The sequence below is a fragment of the Lissotriton vulgaris genome, chromosome 2_1 (genome assembly GCF_964263255.1).
Source record: "Lissotriton vulgaris chromosome 2_1, aLisVul1.2, whole genome shotgun sequence".
NCBI lineage: Eukaryota > Metazoa > Chordata > Amphibia > Caudata > Salamandridae > Lissotriton > Lissotriton vulgaris.
In genome coordinates, this window is record NC_141687.1 from 1,352,287,897 (window position 1) to 1,352,309,017 (window position 21,121).

The following is a 21,121-nucleotide window of genomic DNA, read 5'->3' on the forward strand; positions in this document are numbered from 1 at the left end:
TAATGTTCCTTTACCAGTCCCCCATTTGATGATCCTACTAGGTGTCATGTATAGAAAGAAGATAGTTTTAAAGTGTTGTGCTTGCAGCTTGGCAGATATTAAAATCTGTTGTGATACTGCGAGGGAGTTGTAAAAGATACTTTCTGGTGAGTTAAGTTTGAGGTGCCATTTTGCAGCAATGGCCTCTAGGTCATCGGGGGTTTGTCTATTAAGTATGTTGTACAGAGAACCAATGCGGGGAGTGATAGTGTTTCGAAGTGTATTTAAAAATTCAACTTCTGAGAAGCCCGAGGTTCCTCCAACTTTATTGGAAAGAAAGGCATGGATAGACAGATATTTGAAGGAGTCTTGGTTTCTCAGATTGAATTTGGCTTGTAGGTTTGCAAAAGGTTTGATTCCCTCTGTGGTAATCAGGTCCCCAAGTTTAACTATTCCGGCCCGATACCACTCTGAAAAGTATGATGTGTCAAAGATAGCTGGTAAATTATTATTGTTATCTATGGGTGAGTAAAAATTAAATCTGCCTATCCCATATATTCTTCGGATGTTACGGAATACTTTGAAGGAATTTAATAAGGTCTTAAATTTAACCCGGTTGTAGTAGCCGTAAGTTGTTTCTCGAAGTAGGCATCCCCAATGTTGATCCCCCAGTAGGATCTGAAAGGGTGAGGGCAGACCGACTGTAGAGAGAGTAGATTCCATAACCAGTTCTGAGCTATACTGCGCGACTGATGCCCAGTAATAGAGGATGATGTTAGGAAGGGCCCAGCCACCTCTTTCTTTTGACAAAGTAAGATGTTTAAGGGCGCGTCTGGGTTGAGCGTATGCCCAGATGAATTGAGTAAAAATTTGTTGGAATTTAAGTAGGTGATTTTTGGTGAATTCTAGGGGTATACTGCGGAAGAAGTACAGTAGTTTAGGGAAGTACGTCATTTTAATAACGTTGCATCTACCCACTAGCGTTAAATGCAAGTTGTCTATTTGTTGTAACGCTTTCCTTGTTTGGGCTGCGAGGGGTATTAGATTCTCTGCTACGATGTTCTCCAGTTTGGGTGAGATTTGGACCCCTAAGTATTTAGCATTGGGTACCACCCGTTCATCAGTCCATGTGACTTTCGCGTTTACCAAAATCTGTGTTTTATTTTTGTTGAGGGCATATCCTGCCAGTTTGCCAAATTTCTGGGCCTCGAGTTCTAAAGCCTGAATAGAGCTGGCGGGATCTGTGGAGGTGATGGCAAGATCGTCGGCATATGCTAAGATTTTGCAGCAATTTTGGTGATAGCATACCGGGGATATGCTCTCGTTTTTTTCTATCTGTTTGATAAAGGGGTCCAGGTATAGAGCATAGAGCGTTGTGATGAACCGCAATCATTTTGATTGCGAGGTAACATCATACATCCGCTAGGCACCGAGGTTCATTTTGGGGTATGGGGACTGACTTATCATCATACTTTGTTCCAGACGAAGAGGGAAAAGGGTAGAATAGAGAGAAAGAGTAAGAAAAATGTCAAAGACAGAAACACACGGTGAAGGCTGGAAATAAAGAACCTGAAAGAGTGAGATGGAGACAGAAAGTGTAGGTTGCAGGAATAAAGGGGCTAAAGGTGGAACCAAGATTAGGCAGTGTTGATACCAGGGCATTCAACAGTACTGAAAAGGGGTTGTTAAGAAATCCTTTGATTCTTGCACTGATAGTTTTTTGGGTCAATTTTAGCACTGCATGTTGAAAGGAAAGGATCAGGTGGTAAGCAGAAACCATTGTATGATCCTTATTTTCGAGTTCAGACCTTGAGGTAGGATCACTGAAATTAGGTTATGTCAAAGCATTCCTGGAGCGGAGTGCCTTCTTGCATGTTAGGGCCTAAATGAGAGAAACAGTGTCAGGGTATAATGTAGCTTTTATAGCATTTTCATAGTACTTCATACCCATTTGAGGTAATAAGTCATCTGATGTATATCAGATTCCAGGCGACCTTTTGCATTGCATATTTGGAAATGTGTTTGCTGTAAAATGACTCAGAGGAAAGGCAGTGAGTGAGATGCGTGAGTTTCAAAGATCTCCTTCAACCATGGTGTGAGGAATTATACTGCATATCAGCATGATATTTTGCTGAAATGTCAGAAAAGTCACAGTCGTCTATATTGAAGCATTTTGAAGTGGTCCTAGCATCATTCAGCAAACGACTCAGCCTTCACCTCAGTAATGGGATTGGGAGAGATGCGAGGGCGCCAACTGGGTGGTAAGCCACTGGTAGCAGTTTGCTTACCCTTTGGTGTGGCTAACACTGCCAGAGTAAAGTCAGCAGAAAACGCACAGCAAGTCAATGGCTCTGAAAGCCCTGTTTACTGACTTCATATTCCAGTCAACAAATAGGGTGCTTTTGGGAACTAAGGTGGAGATAAGCAAGTCAATCGTGTGATTTCATTGAGTGTCAAAGGGTGCATGATGTCATTTTCACTCACCATGACATTTTAGTGAATTGATAACTTAGGTCCTGATCACGATGATGAGAGGACCGCCACCGCCAGGCCATCGGTGGGGGACCCCTGCCATTCAGAAGGGCTGATCCCACCTCCACATTACGATGGCGGTCAGACCGGTGGCATCAGAAAGACGGACTGCCACCGTCCTGATGGTCGGAAGCATTCAGAACACATGGCGGACCTCCCTCCTTCACAAGAATGGTGATTACAATACCACTTTCTGCCTGTCTGTCATCAGGGGTTAACCCGCTCTGATCAGGCATGCGAAAACGGATTTGGGGGACTGTAGGGGGCCCCCCTTCCAACCTGGGCCTGGGAAATGGTGCCTGCCATGTAGTGCAGGGATATGCACACCCCCTATTTTTTGTATTGGGGCGGGGCTGCTGACCGCATCCCCGCCACAATTCAAAATATATGCAATGCGACCGCCGTGGTGGCAGTCGCATCGTGGTTCGGAATGTGGGGAGGCTACCATCTGGGCAGCCTGTCCTCATTCCAAGACAATGGTAGTCCGTCCGCCATCATAATGAGATTTAGTATTGGTTCTAGAGTTTAAAGCAAAGATTCTGCAATTTTAGAGGAACAATTCTCGAGGGAAAAAGTCGAGACTTCTATGGGATTATGATCATTGAGTATTTTCACCTGTGGTACACTTTTCTTTCTGGTTCTTAGATACATATTAATAAAGCAGGCCTGAGCATGCACAGTGGTATGTTTGTAGCAACTTGTACATGCCTGAAGAGATACAATAAGGAATAATGCCACAAATAAGGGCTCCGTGACCCTCCCCGTTTTATGTTCTGGTAAATACGTGTAATTTCCACTGGACAAATCTCCACCAGAAAAATGGTGAAACAATCATGAGGAACATAGCGTCTTAAAACTGTACTGGCAACAATTATGTTACCTCTCGAACAGATGAGGTTGACAATGACGAGACCCATGCCAGGAGTCTGCTAGGTGGGGCCTGCACGTCATTCCCTTCACCTGGGACGTTCGATAGTCACCTCCAGCAGGTAAACAGCCTTTACAACAAAACTTTTACAACGCACTACCATTACGACGCAACCATTACAACGCAAACCATTACAACGCATTGCGCTGGGGGGCGCTCTAGGATAGGGAATAGATTTAATTTTCTATCCAACACCTTCCCTACTATCCACGGGGACTGGAGTTGGAATAGTAAATTAAACTATTCACTATCCAGCACCCCAAAGAGCTATGCGTTGTAATGGTATGTGTTGTAAAAACTGTGTTGTAACGGCATGCGTGGTAAAAGCGTGCGTTGTAACGTCATACATCCCCTCCAGCAGCCTAATTCCCCTAAATTCCATGGGACTATCATGAGAGGCAACATAGGCGGAGGTGAGCCTGAAAAGGATGAGCCAGGTCCCCAGAGGCAAAGCATGGGGAGATATGACCTACGACATAGGCCAGCGGCTATCACGAAGTTGAAGGATTTTGTATTAAGTTGGGAATGTTTTGTTATTCACTGTTAAGGTAACATATTCAACCTGTGCATTCTATAGCTCTTCGTGTGATGATGTTTTAACTTATCTGAAGCATCGCTGTGCATATCTTAGTTTCAAGTGTGGGTTCTAGCATGTTTTGTTTTAAACTTTGTGTTTACCTTATCTTTTGTTTTGTGTGGGTAAAGGAGGAATGTTATGTTGGGATGGGACAATCCATTTTGTAAATTGAGGGAGGGGATATGATTAAATGACCCCGTCATGTATGTCTCTAACGGTATGAACCATGACGTGTACAAGGGAGGCAATATTAAGGACCAGGATCCGGACCTCCAGATTCCTAATTGAAAGTAATTGTGTTGGCTGTGTTATTCCACTGTGCAGAGTATATTCGTGGGCCTGTGCTCCGCAACATGACAGTAAGGGCCCCCGGAGTCTCTCCTATCTAACAGATTGTTAAAGGCCTTGGGATGGCCCCTGGAGGCTAAGGGTCCCCTGTATGACAACAACTGTGTGTCCCTGTTTTACTCCCCTGATACCCTCAGAAACTGCAACGGTGTGTTTCACACAACACGCCCAGTAAAAACAAGTACAACGAGACACAAACCATAGAGTCATTCAATTTAAAAGACACTGAAAAAAATGAAAACAAGTAATGCTCTGCACTATTCACAAGAGAGGGGTGCCTATAAAAGAGTCCAATGGAGGGTGGTCTTTCAGGTACAGAAGTCACATAGGTGTGTTGTAAAGAGGGGCGGCTCTAGGCTCATGGAGGCCCTGGGCAGGGAGTGTAGGTAGGGGGCCCCGGAAGAGGGGGTCCGGGCGAGCGCGGAGGCCAGAGAAGCGGGGGGCCAGGGTGTTTGGGAGTGGAACAGAGCCGGAGACCACCAAATCCCTGCCAGGGGCCGCCACACAAAATATGTATCCATCCTCAGAGGACTATTATATTAAGGACATATATTGGCGTGGAGGCCCCTGAGGTTTGGTGGCCATGTGCAGGTGCACAGCTTGCACATGCCTAAGGCCGCCCCTGTTGTAAAGGAGCTGTGAATCGCAACATGATTGACATGAGCCCCCCCCCCCCCCCCCTCCCCCCAGTTTCACACCCACTTAACCGTAACCTTCTAAGGGCAGGTCTAGTGAGCCTTTAAACAGCACCACTGCGGGCCACCACGCCGCCCCCCCCCCCCATGACCACAAAATGACTTGTGATCTGGCGGGCACGCTGCGGTGAGTGTCAGTGGTCCTGGCATGCCGCCTGCTTCAGGAGCACCGAAACGTGTAATCAGGCCCTAGGTGCTCTCATAGGTGCTAAAGTATACACATCAAATGGCTGCGCTCCATTAAACACAGGCACACACTGAAAGCTCAGAGGCTGGGTGTGTTCGCACTGAAACACACCTGGTGTGGCGAAATCCATCGGCCAAGTGCACGCAATAGAAACGCCCGCACTGGGTGCACTCTGTGAAACCCGCCCACTCAGGCACTGGGTGCGCTCTCTGAACACAGAAACACATGCGAACACACACTGGGTGTAGGCTGCAGACCTATCCACTCGCAGTGTGTGCGTCCCTGAAACTCGGACACATACAGAGCGTGTGAAATACCCGCTCCCTTGATATACACACTGCCAGGAAACATTCGTCTGAGTTCCACACACAATGGTTCTGCCCTCTATGAGAACATTAGACCCTCACCCTGGACGTCTTCGATAGGAACTACACAAAAAGAATAAAGACACCACAGCGAACACACAAAGATGTTTCTCGTGAACAAACACATACACACAAATGCCACGCTTTATCTGGAATATACACAAATTGTGCACTCTTTCCGTCAAAAACACACAATCTGTGCTATCCATGTGACACAAGGAGAAAAGCACTGAACGTGCAATGCAGCCACAATTGACACTCCGCCCACCCTCTTGACGATGACACCATGCCAATTAATTCATTACAGCCTTATGAGCATGGGTTAACACCGTCATGCCACACACCACATGCGGCCGAACTGTCCTACCCATGCCATCTCATTATCATCCAGTAATGTACCAACCATAGAAGGATGCCCGCCACTCACCGGACACAGGTGGCAGCATCTAGCAGTGACCCCGCATGGTCAGTGAGGTGGTGGCCGCCGCTGCTTACGTGAAGCGCTTCTAGGCACCTACGGGAGACAGTGATTCCAGTTCAGTCCGTCAAACAGTCCAGCTTCCCGTCAGAACCAGGAACCAGGCCTTGTTCTCAAGTGATGCCCGTGACCTGCTTGCTTCCTCGGCTGCCCGCACCGAGAGACGCCGACCCTGGTCCCCTTAGCCGAGATGCCCTGTGCTGCCCGAGGGATGCGGTGGCCCCCCAGCACTGTTATTTACCGCTCTGGACACTCCCGGACCATAGGAGTTCCACTGTCCTCGGTGATTCTCCGCCGTCCTCTCGGCTCCTCGGATACTCCGCGACCCTCGCTCCCCACTGTCCTAGGGGCAGCAGTCTCCTGGTCCTCACTGTCCCCTGCACCTAATATCAGACACCTCTCGGCCTCCCTCCTCTGCTGAGATGCACTCTCCTTCCTTCACGGCTTCCTGTTCCGAGAGATTCAGTGTCCCGCGACGAGGCAGTGACGGTCGCCGACCCCCGGCCTCACAGAAGTTGTTCACTGTCCCTCGGCTTCCCGCGGCAAGACAAGCTCCTCTGACCCTCCCTGTGCCCCGCGCTAAGATATGTCTGCCCCCTTCCGCCTCCTAACCTTTCCCCTGACACCCAGATCTCCCAAAACACCCCTCCCCTATCCCCTAGCCCCTAGCTCCTGATCTCCTCAGTGTCCTGCACGAGAAACCAGAGCAGCCTTTACTTCTCTGAGTGACCGAACACCCAATACAATCTGCTCCCTGCACTGACATGCACCGAGTGCGCTGCGCTCTACGCTAAAGATTCTTTATATTGCAACAGCTGATGCTAAAAATAGCATGGTTCCAGAGCAGGGGGAGCCTGGTCTGAGCCTCTCTATGTTAACCCCTTTATCCACGCAAACACATTTATTGAATGCACGTAAAAACGCAAAACTCTTTTCCAAACCCTTCCCGATCCTTGTTCAAAATAAAAATGAATCGGGGTTATCCCGTTAGAACGTCCTAAAAGTAGGTGCTGTCAAATGGACTCGTCCACGGCGTTTCCTCCAATGAGATGGGTTTAAGGTGGGCTGGGAGAAATATATTTTAAGGTGGCTTCAGAAGACATCTGGTGTCATACTTAACAGATGTTTCTATGCTCTTATGTTGTGCATAGAGGATGATTTACTTTTGGCAATTCAGCGGTGTTTTCTTGGAGCACTGAAAGTTTTCCTCACGCACTTTGACCAATAGAAAATATGTATCCAGCACGCTGAAAGATATTTACTAACTGCATTGCTAGTCATTTATATATATATATATTTTTGCAGCGGTTGCTGTGCATACATAAAGTAAGGATGGGAACTGTCAGGGCACAATTCCTAAACAAGCATTTACAATGCAACGGTTTCGCCTCCGGAAAAGTTAGAGCTATTGGCATTGTAAATTACAAACTTTTTATTTATGTGTTGGTTTTGAAAACAGATAAAAAAAATGGCATTGTCATTTACAATGCCAATAGCTTACTCTGTCGCAAATGCGAGACGTATTGCATTTGCACACACACACACCACACAAGAGCCCCCCACACACACCACACAAGAGCCCCCCACACACACCACACAAAAGCCCCCCCACACACACACGCAAGAGCCCCACACACACTTGCAACTGCTATTATAATCACATTAAATGCACGATCGTGTGTAACTTTTATGTGTTCATCAGGCAAAACCCTGCTGGCAAGCATTGTGTTGTGCATTAGAGAATGTCAAGCAACAGGGTCAGATGCGCCAAAGGTACTCAAAACATTTGGAGAAACAACAAAACGAGTATGGTTTTCCGACAGACAGCAAGATATCTTCAATTAGCTCGAAGTGTATTTGTAACGAAACATCGTGTCAGAGTACAGAAAAACACATTTTATTGCATGTTATTATTCACATTCTATTGCATGTTGTTATTCACAGCGGATCCAATGCAACAGTCAGCCAATAGTGTATTTAAAAAAAAATAAACTTGCACAACATCACAATGTAAAAAAAAGCTACACATCTTAAAGGACGGATTCGTTATGCCCTGGATTACAAAAAATCTTCTATTAGTAGAGGTCTTGGCTTCTCGTCATTCTGATTTTCTGAAAAGGATATTTGAATTGGGGCATTTAAAGTGCTTTCCTGAGTCTACTGTAAAAAACGGACACCATAAGAAATTCAGACTAGGCCTGTAGTAAAGCTCCGACTCAAAAATTGCACGCAAATGGAAAGAAAGAATGTTAATCAAGGTTACCACCGGATCATTTACTGAGTTGACATTCACTCCAGTGGTGCATATGGGTGGCCAAGAATATGACCAGGAAAAGAAACAAGTGGTAGTCAAGAGCAAGAGAGATCCACAGATTTACTGTGATGTTCGACTGTCTGTGGGAGGTGAAGGGTTACTTATGTCATGAAGCATTTCCGGCAAAGTCTGCTGACATTATTGTGACTGGAACTAAAGAAGAGAGACGGAGAGAGTTCTGACCATTATTAAGTATTTTTTTACAGCTTCTTTTTTAATTTTCTTTTTTAATATTATAGTGGGGTTGGTTGTCCTGATTTCTGCAGTGTTAAGACGTACAGTACAGCCTAGTATCTGTGGACACCAGCCGGTGGTAGGGAAGCCAGGTATTCTGCCTACAGTGGTATTCTGCCTACAGTTAGCGTCAGCAACTACCACTATAGTAGTCAGATAACCTGATTCAGAGGAGCTAGACCAATCTTCACCCCCAGAGGAGCCAAGTGTGTGTTCAGGAGTGGATGGGGTGGAGCTGATTCAATCTTAGAAGGCATCCAGGTATTTTCTATTTGTTATGGTTAGAAGGCTAAAACACAGTTAAGCAAACAGTTCCACAGCTCTTAATGAAATATCAACAAACATGAGAAGCTGCCAAACATATGGAGTCCACCTAGAAACACTGCCTTATGCCCACTCTATTGTTCACATGCGCAACCAGATTACCTGAACATGACATAAAGCGGGGGCAGAAATGCTTCTGTACAACCAAAGCACTCATCAGGCAATTGCGACATGTTGTTAGTGACTACATAATACCAGCATTGCTCTAGACAGACAAACTAACATGCAAACAAAAAAAATCAGGAACTATATAGCAGGCAAGGGGATACTGGTATAAAGATGTTGAAAGCAAAATAATGCAGTGTTTTGCTCTGCACTGTCTGCAAGCCAGAGGCGATCGCTCATGTCCTACCTAACATGGCAATATTTTCAGAGCTGCAAGAAAGCTGGCCAGTCTCGATCTAGGTGCTTATCAGGTGATGTCACCTACCACAACAACGATGACAGCCTATACCAGTGTCACTCATGACGTCTTCAAAAACTAAATGCTTTGCTTGGGTTTCATTAGCACTCAGCTGCTTTGCTGGTGCTATTGCCGAGAGAAACAGCAACACTTTACTCACAATTAATTCATTATGAGGTTTACAAAGGGTTCCTAAGCTTTTGATAAAAAGGCAGGGCTACTCTTGGTTTATGGATAGGCGAGTTCGCCTCTCATGACAGTAAGGTTAGAATCTGGAATTATGGAGAATTACTGTTTTTCGTGCAAGGCTTGATCTTATCTCACTCCTGTAGATCACTGAAACCTACGACATGTGGTAATGAACACTCTGTAACGTCTTTAACCCGCTGAATATCCCTTTAGACGCAACTATGCAAAAACTAGACGTTTTGATAATCAGCAAATCCATGGCGGCCCGCTGAATAGATATGCTTAAAAAGTGATTAACTGCATTACATGCTACATTTTCGGATTTATTAATTCTAGACTGCAGCGCTCTACACTTTGCACAATCCCTGCGACTCCTCTAACCCATTGAACACTAGGCGTATGGTCTGCAGAGTGCGAATAAGGGCTGGGGGAGGCTGGCTGCACAAGGTCACCATGAAACTAATTGTACAGAATAACCACAATGGGCCATGTGTGGACTTTATACACAGGTTGCTTTCTGACCTCCAGGTTGGGAAGGATTCCAAGGGGCACCGCACTGCCCCCAACCCAACCTCGACAGGGACTTTACCTGCAGCTGCTGGAACTCGTCCTCCAACTCCCCCCAGTCCGCCCGGCATCTCTTCAGAGACATGGCAGGGCTGCAGGAGGACATCCTGCACCGCTAGCACCCGGCCTCCGCAACAGCTGCTTCAGCGCGCGCGAGGCGCGTCACCATTGCTCGCGTGCACACCCCGTCTCATCGACAGAGACGATACACCACATGGCGGTGCATCAGCAGAGCATAGCGCCGCCATGTTAGAAACACCGCATGGCCATTGGTTGGGAAAAGGCTTGTCACTTGAATCCATATTTTAGTCGAATTTGTATGTTATTGATCCACTGAAATCTATAATAATTTTTATTTTAAACATTAAATTAAAGGGAAATTTAAAAAACACTTCATAAAAGAATGCCGAGTGTATTACACATTTTTTTCGCCATGAATATGTGCAATATTAAAAAGTAAAACATTTTCTGTTATACCAATGATACATCTTTGAGGGTATCACAATGAAATGATTGAACAGTGTCGCCTTTCAAGCATGGCCGAACGTTTCGTGAGATCAAATGAGGCTTTTCAGGAAGGTTGCGTGCTAGTCTTTTTGGCAAGTTTTCAATGATCCAATGAGAATCTTGCACGAAGGATCAGGTCACTCTATGCATGCAACCACAATTGCAGATTCTTCTAACCTCTTTATATGGAAATTAATGCTTTTATGTATTCAATTTATTTGTGGTCCTCAAGGTCCACTCTGTAATGGGCCTATTTTTTGCTGCTCCCTTCCTGAGAGGAACGGACAGCGGGAGGGGGGCGGGAAAGACACGGAAGCGGGAGGGGGGGCGGGAAAGACACGGACAGGGGGGGGCGGGAAAGACACGGACAGCGGGAGGGGGGGGAAGGAACGCACTCAGCTGGACTTCTTCCGGCGACCGTGGTCGGCATGAAATGAGGAAAACAAACACCAAAAAAAAAAAAAAACTCCGCCCACCGCCCAATGACGATGCAAAAAGGGTGGAGAGGGAAAAAAATGCAGGAACGCCCACGAATCTGGTCCGGCCATGACGGACAGATCTCTGTTCCAATGGCTAGCCTCCATTTATGGAGCTAGCCAATGGAACAGAGGGCGGGACTAAGCAGTACACTGTAGAGACATAAGATTTCTCCTCGGGGCGGAGCTAAAGCTCCGTGCCCCAGGCGAAACCTAAAAAAGAAGTGGGGGGGACTAACCAAGGGCCCGATTATGATCGCGGACGGACTTGAGTCCGTCCGCGACCCTTGAGGAGGAGGGAACGTCCGCAGGGGCTGCGGCGTTCCCTCCGAGCAGATTAGGATGTGACGGCACGGTCACATCCTCTATCTTTAACATTGCGGCGGGTGCATCTTCAAGCTGCACCCGCCGCAAGGCTAAAAATGGATGCATCGCATTTACATGCACAAAGCGGCAGGCACCGCGCAGTGCCTGCTGCTTTGTGCACGCAAATGCAGGGTGGTACCATAGGTACCCCCCATGTGCACCCCCCAAACCCCCCTTAACCCTGGGGGCCCGCAACGGGCCCCCGAAGTGAAAGTCTGTATGCTTTTCCACGGCGGAAAAGCAGCTGCAGAAAAGCATGTATTTCCCACCATCCTAATATGGCTGGCGGTGTCTGTTAGACACCGCCACCATATTAGGGCTTTTCCGCCGCGGTCGTAATGCGACCGCGGTGGAAAAGCGGCGGATGGAATTCAAGACCCACCAGCCATCCAAATATGGCGGTGGGTCTTTGGAGGCTCCGTAGCGGTTTTTCCGCATCGTCCGGGACGGCGGTGTCTTCCGCTGGCCCGGAGGATGCAGAAAAACCGAAATCATAATCAGCCCCCAAGTTAGGCAGTATACAAGTGACATCATGGCACATGACATTACAACATGACATCACAGTGCTGCATCACAGTAAGTGGCATCACAACCCATGACCTCACATGAAGTGATATCACAAGGAGTGACATTAGATCTTAACACCTCACAAATAATTTTCGCAGGTCTATCATGAGTACATTTTAGGTCGTTATGAGATTTAACAAATTAGCGTTTGCTTTGGGGTTGTGCCTTAAATGTGATGCATCCCCAACACAAAAATGTGGGCTTCAACTTACACACTTTTTTTTTGTAAACCTCTACCACGAAGAAATTGACAACAAGGAGAAATGTGACAGTAAATATATTCTGTTTAACTAGTTACAAAGTATGCATTGTTAAATACCTTATGGGGTTAAGGCACCTGCTGCAGAGATCTTTGTGTGGCCAGTAAATCCCAAGGGACAATAATAATGGAAAGATAATTTTGGAGGGTAACACGTTTGCTGGAGAGAATTGTGTTTTCTCTAGTCCAGGTTTTGAATCAAAGTAGTATTGTGGGTTGATGTGTCTCCTGCAAAGCACATCATCTAACATGCAGATGACAGATTTTCATTTTATGTAGCTAGGTAAGTGGATTACTGCTTTCAACACCAAGATCATTTTGTTCCTTGCAGTTCATACATACATTTGAATCCGTCTAATGTACCACAGTGAGCTATAAAGGACATGACTCCTACGCCTTGTATCCCTCCCTGTCGTATGTAACACATCATGTACATTTATTTACAAATTTATACGATTTATTATCAATGTATACTATTCATGTGTGATATAAAGCGCTCTGAAACCCTGCATTGGGAGAATTAGTGCCTATAAGAAATAAAATAATGGTATTTAAACATTTTTTTTTGTAAATACTGGGACAGACAAGCACAGTTGACATTCTTACAGTGCATGCATAGCTCTTATATACAGGGATTAAACAAAGTGAATAGTATGTCTCTCTTAAGCATTTGTGAAGAGGTAAAACTCTGTGTCTTTGTTTCCCCTCCCTTGCATCTAGGTGTGAGTCTCAGAATGCTCCCTACTAGGATAGTGGGCCAAAGGGAGGCCTGATGGCCCTTAAACTCGTCCTTTGTTATCGGCCCAGCTGGAGTCTGAAATATGATAGCCCCCTCACCGCCTGCACGTTGCTGCTCTGAAAGAAAGCAGGCACGGTGCCCGGTTGCTGCTGAATGTGTCCCTGTGGATGAAAATTACACCGGGACAAATTCAGGACATTTCAGTGAGACCCACTTCTTGCAGGGTGGACGGCGTCCACCCAGTGAAAATAGTGGGTGGACGCCGTGTACCCAAGTGTATCCCCGATCTGTGCCCTGGGAACTGTAATCAAGAGGGCAGTAGGATCATGAGGGTGGTGGCGGCGCAGATATGGGCTAGAAATAACTAAACATTACATAAACAATTTGTTGGCCTTATACTCCTATGAAACACAAGGCACATAACTTACACGCAAAAAAAGCAAGTTAAACGAATCTTAGGGAAACGCACTGTTGCAGGAGAAAGTTCATTTGTTTAATGTGACTGCTGCAGATGTCTGGGTATGTGCCCGCGCGCGTCTGTCTCTGGCTAGCGTACTTGGAAATAGACCAGTGGCGTTTATTATACAGCTAAGATGTCCCAATCTTTGACAGTGAATACAATAACGTCATTAAAACAAGAACTCCTGTAGGATATAAAGGGAGTGAAGCCGATGCACAAGAACCAACATTCTCAGAAAACTAAAAACGTTGACTCTGATTTATTACAAACAAAATCTTCAAAGATGTTATTAAAACACATTTTTTTCCAATTAATCCCTCTAATGACTCAATTGTCAGGTATTATATGAAACTTACTAGTCACAGATTCCATTACATATCCATCAACGCAGAGTAGTCAAAATCATATTCACCCAAACACACTTTGCATTGTGTTAACAGTAATTCTTAAAAAGTTCATGGATGCAGCTTTTCGGTGGTGTTGGTCTAAATTCGCCATCTTCCTCCAAACAGACGCTTTCATGAATATGTGAGGGTAAAACCCCATTGATCTTTGTTCATTGTTCAACGAATGAACAAGGCTTTACACCTCATGGTCAATAAAATATATTCCAATACTTGAGTAAAACTCCCGAGTCAATAACATTCAATTTCGAGTCTCCTAATATGAGAGTTTTAGATGCACATTCCACACATATCCGTATTAATTCTCATCAAGTCGCCAGCCCTCCATGAATACAGTTGATAACACACTAACCCGGTATACTGAAGGGGATGGGAGCACAGTGCATAAGGCTGTTGGTTCTTTATGATCCTCACGTGCAGTCACTTGGCCTCAGCAAATGAAAAAACAAAAAAATGACAGAATGCACAGGGAATTTTCAAGGCATTATTCAACAAAATGCATTAAACTCCATATAAAATAGGCCGTTGGAAAATGTGCATAAGGACTCCGGGGCAGATTTATGAGGCCTTTGCGCCGCAATTGCGTCACTTTATTTGACGCAACTGAGGCGCAAACAATGCGCCCTATTTACAACGTGACGCATCTAGGAGATGCGTCACGTTGTAAAGCACTGCGCCATAAGGAGGCGTTCCTGCGCAGTGGGGGGGGGGGGGGGACGCCTCCTGAAAGTGGCTGAGTGAAATCTATGAGATTTCACTCAGTCACTTTCAGGGCAATGCTGCGTCAAAACCCTGCGCCTGCTTGAAGCAGGCGTAGGTCTTGATGCAGCATTAGTAGAATGGGGCACCCCCGAGCCTTGCTGGAGCTGCGTCGCGCTTGCGACGCAACTCCAGCAATGCGCCACATTTCCGGCACAGATGCGTCACGCATCTGTGCCGTTTTTGCACCATGGTGCGCCGCATTATAAATGCGGCGCACCATGGGTGGCGTAGCTGTGGCGCACTGTGGCGCATGTTAACTGCGCATCCCTCGGGATGCGCCAGTTAACATAAATCTGCCCCTCTGTGTGTAAGATAAAACAACTGCTTTCAAAAAGTCAACTTCAACAACCACTGCCCCAAATTTGGGCTCCCTCTTTTGGCCAATATCCTGGACAGGTGAGTAAAACATGAACTAAAATAATTTGTTAATGACAATATCCTGCTGGATGAGCTTTCCTCTGGGTCAGCAAACACTGAAGTACGTAGACAGCCATCCTGCAAATAATGGATGTTACTTCAGCATCACAGACAATATGGACTTCTGTCACTCATCCTACTCAGCGGCATTTGACACTGTCAAATATGATATCATCGTGGAGACGCTTAAAGACCATATTGGCTTTTGATGGGAATGTTTTCAAGTGGCTTAAATTTTACATTAGAAATTGCTACCTTTTCTGGAGATGCTCTGGAACCCCTTGTCGACAGACTGTTGGTACCTGTTTGGAAGTGTAGAGGGGAGAAATAACTTATCCTATCATATTTTATGTTTATGTATTTATTTTTATCTAGCGCATATATCACCGTTCGGTCTCAGTCCCAATAATGCATGACTCAGAAGAATCACAGACTCCAGGTTCTAAGTTGGTTAGTTTATTACAAGGCCAAAAATAACTGGACATACCGGCATCTCAAGATGAGGTTGTAATAATGAATCAGAACTAATACAAAGCCAAACCTACGGGCAAAGTTCAGTCTCTGAAGCATACAAAGAATGAAAAGTTCCAAAATCAGAACGCAGGTAATGACTGCCCCAATATCAACATTAGTCCTCATTGGAGGTTTGTAAGTAAAAAGCATTAGTCTGTCCCTACACTACCACTAACGGGACATCCCTACTTAGCATTCCCCAGGCAAGTGCATCAAAAGGTGTCAGCACATGAAGACTTCTTAAGAAGTGCACTCATGTTGAATGGGTCAGGAAGCATAAACACTACAGAGCTCATTCTAAGATGCTCTTTCTCTCTCCAATGAATCTCCATTGCTAACTAAACCTCCCAGGCACTGTCCCTAATCCCAACACCAAAATCCTAGGGCCCACCTATTTCACATCATGCGATCGCCTCATCCAGCTGGACACTTCCTCGTAGGTGAATTTCCATTTAGTTTCGATATTCCCAGCCTCTGGCTCAATGACCTTGATTTCCAAGCCTTCTCCAGTAAGAAAGAACACCATCTCACATTATCAGCAACACTTGTTAAATGTATCCTCTCGTCCCTAAGCCTAACTCCTAAAATAAAAGCATCTTTCTAACTAACAAGGATGAATTTCTCCACCTGCAGCAGAAACATAAGAAAGAAAAAAATCTATATACACATGAACGTTATGAACAACCCATTTTGGAGAGCCAGGGAAAGGGGGATAAGGCCTACTGAATATCGACTAACATAAGCATCACCATGGTACTTCATTAAACACGCATATGCATGAACACCCAGTTTGTATATATTTAAATCAATATATTACATGACAGTAAACTCATTCTCATTAGTCATTTATAAACAAGCATTAGAATTTTCTCCATGTAGAACACAATTACCATGTTAATTTCTCCACATTGCGCAAAGTATCTCTATCACTTTACTTTTACACGTTATTACATTTCACATTCTAATAGCCAACCACGACAAAAGAATAAATGAAGGTGCAAACTACTCATGATTATATGCACCCCTACAAATGAAAGAGTACCATCAGGCTCTATCAGTCCCCCCACCTTTGATGACAAGTGTCATCACTACCAATCGCAATTTTTATTTTTGATGACCAGATATACCGCCAGGTCCTCGGGACAGCGATGCCTATAGGCATTTCCTTGGAGAAAGATCATTATCTTATCTTCTCCATACAGAAATGCTGATCGATATGATGTATATATGCCTCAAGAAGAACTTTTTTATTTGTGTCGACCAGGTATACCGCCAGGTCCTCGAAACAGCGATGGGCACCTGCATCGCCCCCAGCTTTGCGTGTCTCTACTTAGGCTGGTGGGAGGAGCAGGAAGTTCGGGTCCTGGAAACCTATCAAAAACATGTGAAAGTGTGGGCCAGATACATCGATGATGTTTTCTGTATTTGGGAGGGCACACAAACTGAAGCTGAAAATTTTGTGGCTTCATTAAATACCAATGATTTAAATTTGACTTTTACATGTCAACTGAGTGTGAATTAAATTGAATTCCTCAATGTTATGTTAGAGGCCAAAAATGAAAGAATTAAAACCACACTATACTGTAAAAGTACAGCAGGTAATAGTATGTTACATGCCCGTAGTTGCCACCCGAAAAACCTCATTAGGAGTATCCCTTATGGGTAGTTACTGCGGGCAAAAAGAAATTGCAGTACCCAGGGAGCATACATTTAAGAAAAAGGAACTATGATTAAACAATTTGAGGCAAGAGGACACAGTGAGGTATGCATCACGACAGCATGTAAAAAACTGAACTGTTATTGATCAAAGACAGCGGCTCACAAGATGAAGAGTCAAACAATATAAGATTTATTACTACATACAATAATTAGTCTTATGATATGAGAAAATGTCTAGGCAAATTCTGGAACATTCTACACACTGACTCTGATCTGGAGAAATACGTAGGTGACTCCCCGCAGGTTACTTATAGAAAAGCACAGTCCTTTAAAGACATGATGTGTTCTGCTCTTTTGCCAAAACCAACCAAAATGCAGAGTGGGGCTGTACAAGGGTTTTTTTGTATGTGGCACATGCAAGGCCTGTAAGTACAGCTCCAACTGTCAGGTGGTTAGACTGTCTGCTGATTGTAGTACTTTCAGAATCACGAAACATGTATCGTGTAATATGGAGTATGCGATTTATGCCCTTAGAAGCCCTTGCAACAAGTACTACATTGGCAGTACCATCCCCATAAAGCCAAAAAACGGGTGTTGGAGCATCTGAGGGTGATTACTGATAACGACAGACAGTATCCCATTGCACGCCATTTCTTTTCAGACCATAGACAAAACACAAGTCTATTGTCATTTGTTGTCCAGGACTGTATCCCTAGACGGGATATAGGGGGAGACAGACTCAAAGAGTTAAGACGTTTGGAGTCCAGGATGATAATAAAAATACTGTACTCTGCAACCATCAGTCTACAATGGTGATGAAGCACTTGCTGTACATTTAGGCTGATTAGTATCTGTTACTGCTTGTCATTTTAAAATACCTTGAATTTTAATTGATGTTTTATTTTTACCTCCTCTGATTCATATGTACATTTGTTTGTATGTTATTAATGTGTTCACTATGTAGTAATTTGTACATTCTTTCTTACATTACCTACTGGCGGTCGCAGGAGTGCGCGCACCGTACGCGTACGGTGCGCGTACGGTGCGGGCACCCAGCAATTGGTCGCCAGTAGGTATATATAGTTAGGACCTAGTTATAACAGGAAATTCTGAACATTCTATTGGGAATAACTGTGGCACCAATTGAGGGATCTGCCTGTAATTTTCCTTAAATTTGCCTCGCTGCGCTCCGCTCCTTCGTCAAGCGGGGGCCGAGAAAAAACGTGTTTTCCCCATGTTAATTTCCATAGGAACATTCTGACAAGGCTACAGCTCGAACGGCTGAACGGAATTATACCAGATTTGGCAAAATGGTAGGGACTGGTATGCAGCAGTGCCTTTTGTATGTTTGGTGTAAATCGCTCCAGTAGTTCTTGAGAAAATTGAATTTGAAATTTTTCAAATAGCATTTTCTATGGGACCTTTAGACACGGCTGCAGCCCGAACGGCTGAATGGAATTACACCAAACTTGGCAAAATGGTAGGGCCTGGTATGCAATGAGCCTTTGCTAGGTTTGGTGAAAATCCCTCCAGTAGTTCTTGAGAAAATTGAATTCGTAATTTTTCAAATGGCATTTTCTATGGGACCTTTAGACACGGCTACAGCCCGAACGGCTGAACGGAATTATACCAAACTTGGCAAAATGGTAGGGACTTTGCACTTGCTGGTCCTTCTGGGACCCCCTGAAAAGGGCTAGGGGGTCAGGGGGTCTCAACCCTGCCCCCTTTTCGTGTTTTCCACCCCTGTTTTGTGCTCTCTTGTGCCTCACTTCTCATGAGAAACAAGATGGCTTCTCAGGTGGTCCCAGAAGTATAATAACATATATAAACGTTAACCGCTAATAGAATTATCATTTACAAAACCTTTGAAATTTATTGAAAAAAAATATAAGTTTCACCCCTGATATAGTTATGAATTTGCATTTAAAAAACAATACAAATTCACTGAAAAAAACCATAGGTTTCAAGCCTTATATAGTATGGAAATTTGCATTTAAAAATCCTTGCAAATTCACTTAAAAAACCATAGGTTTCAGGACTTATATAGTTAGGAATTAGCATTTAAAAAACCTTGCAAATTCACTTAAAAAACCATAGGTTTCAGGCCTTATAGAGTTAGGAATTAGCATTTTAAAAACCTTGCAAATTCACTTAAAAAAACATAGGTTTCAGGCCTTATATAGTTAGGAATTAGCATTTAAAAAACCATTGTACTAACTATATTTCGCGCACCCGCAATCCACTGCTGATGATGTCACATATTACATCATTCATGACATGGTCAGTGACATCACTGATGACATCACTGATGACATCTGAAATGGCATCATTGATGACATCACTGATGACATCTCATTTGACATCACTGATCACATCACTGATGACATCATCCAGTGTCTGTGTGTTTCTGTAAAGTTTAAATATGTTTTACATATTGAAGAATGAGTGGATGTATAAGTATCTGGATGAAGGATTTAGTAGGTGCGTGACTGACTGTATGAGTGAGTGATTAAATGTGTCTTACTAAATGCATGTCATACATGATGATGGTATTTTGATGGTTTAAATGCAAATCTTAAGACCCACAAAGATTTATCTTCTACGAGTTAAGACTAGCCCTAACACATCCCTTTTTAGTGCTTCCCATACCATGCTAAGCCTAAAGGGATTGTTCAAGTCAAAGTATAACGTAGTCAAATACCTACAAAAATGTATGTTTCGTTGGCTTGCATCAAGGGGAGTTCCATGGGTGGGCCATGGGTATTCCCATGCTACCAGCCATGGTTTTGGATGTAAAACCCTATCTACTAACAATAGTAGACAGTGTTTTGCACCAAAACTTAACTCAACTTGAAAACAGGCATTAAAAGGAGAAATACTTTCATCTCTCCTTTCTTTTCGGACTTAGCATGTGTGCTGCACCTTACAGCACATACACAAAGGAGGAAAAGTTGTAAAGTCAGTCTAAGCATGGTATTTGCTATGGAAAGGGTACCCTTCCGCTAAAGCTCGAAGATGGCGGTCTAGCGTTAGACCGTACTGCAGCACTTCGCTGAGCTCCGCTTCACTGTGACCAGACCGGAGATGACCCATGCTATATCGCTCATTTCGATCGGATGGAGTTTGTGAATGACTACTGACTGCCGAGAATCGTGGAAGTCGAAAAGATTGTGCATTTTGAACCTATGTCCACGCCTTAATCCGAACTCTCACTTTTGCTCTTTATCTACGTGGCGTTATGGTACAGGGGTCTTTTCAGCATAGAAAACACAGGGAAAGCCACGAAAAACATCTGAACTTACCTGGGCATACGCAGAGGTCCGTAGCTCTCCCTTACAGCAGCGCTTTAAACAGACTCCAGCCTGTTGCAGTAACCATGCTTCGGTGGATATCCCGGGCGGTGCAGCCACCGCTACAGAGCTCCGGGTTCGTTGTGTGTGGCAGCTTCGCTTTCCGAATCCAACCGCGTGTGCTGAGAAATCCGCGGAGATCTCCAAAAACACCAGTAATGCCGCCGAAGAGTGCTTCAGCTGCCGCGGCCAGAGTGCGGGTCGCGAAGACAGCCAGAGTATTACGCAAGGAGGCGGAAAGGCAACAACGAGAGGGCTCATTGGACGGGGAAGAGTCTGACAACATCTCGGCCAAAACGGTCAGAACTAAGGCGAAGAAGCAACAAACGGCTATGCCCATGAACAATACGCCAAGACAGGAGGTCCTCGCCTCGCGAAGAAAGCTAAGTACTACTGGGGGGAGCACAGTACTTGATTTATTGTTAAGGAAGCAATTGGTCCAGGCTAGTCCTCAGGCTGAGGCTGAGATACTATTAACCATACCTTCAAATGATGATCAGAACAGCTTATTGGACGAGGGCT

The 21,121-nt window shown here is 44.8% G+C and overlaps 1 protein-coding gene across 2 annotated transcripts in view; it reads right to left on the bottom strand.

Moving 5' to 3' along the window:
- MRAS (muscle RAS oncogene homolog) overlaps positions 1-6,897 on the bottom strand; it is a 283,297-nt gene extending 276,400 nt beyond the window's left edge. The window contains exon 1 of one of the 2 annotated variants that reach the window (XM_086957117.1): positions 6,039-6,897. The gene's annotated coding sequence lies outside the window, so the exon portion shown is untranslated. Of the gene's footprint in view, positions 1-6,014 lie in introns of both variants that reach the window. The other variant, XM_086957118.1, reaches the window with a different exon arrangement.
- Positions 6,898-21,121: the final 14,224 nt, after the last annotated feature.